The sequence below is a fragment of the Helicoverpa armigera genome, chromosome 8, assembly GCF_030705265.1.
Source record: "Helicoverpa armigera isolate CAAS_96S chromosome 8, ASM3070526v1, whole genome shotgun sequence".
NCBI lineage: Eukaryota > Metazoa > Arthropoda > Insecta > Lepidoptera > Noctuidae > Helicoverpa > Helicoverpa armigera.
This window is the reverse complement of record NC_087127.1, coordinates 9,267,721-9,268,272: the sequence shown is the minus strand read 5'-3', so window position 1 is coordinate 9,268,272 and position 552 is coordinate 9,267,721. Positions and strand designations below refer to the sequence as shown.

The 552-nt window shown below is 35.5% G+C and overlaps 1 non-coding gene across 1 annotated transcript; it reads left to right on the top strand.

Moving 5' to 3' along the window:
• Positions 1 to 480: 480 nt before the first annotated feature.
• On the top strand, positions 481 to 552 carry Trnae-uuc (transfer RNA glutamic acid (anticodon UUC)). Its single transcript has one exon. It is a non-coding gene; the product is annotated as a tRNA-Glu (tRNA).

Here is a 552-nt window from a genome sequence, read left to right as displayed (position 1 = left end):
TCTGCTGAGTGAACACAGACCACTGATTAATCACTAATGATATCTATTGGAATATAGTACGAGTAGGTACTGACAAATTAGAAGAGAAACAAAAAAAAATCGAAAAATTAGTTAGGTACATATAAAATTGAGGTACATTATAGGAAAATATAAAAAAGTTAAGTAAGTATTCAATAAGACTAAATTTTTTACTCTAACTAATATTTTTTACCTTGATGACGCAAGCATTTAAATTACCTATTAACAGCCTTTGAAAACCAATACACGTGAACGTACGGAACGTTTACGCTTAATATCCACCTACACCCTTATGCATATTAAGCGAAGCCATTATTAAACCACGAGCGGGTTTTTGATTGGATATTGACGAACTAAATGAAAAGGTACGCTAATGAAAACGGTATTCAATACCTGTATGACGTGATCACGATTTTAATTACAGATACGCATTATAACAACAATTTCGAGCATGCAGACGTATCCCGTATGGTCTAGTGGCTAGGATACCTGGCTTTCACCCAGGAGGCTCGGGTTCGATTCCCGGTACGGGAA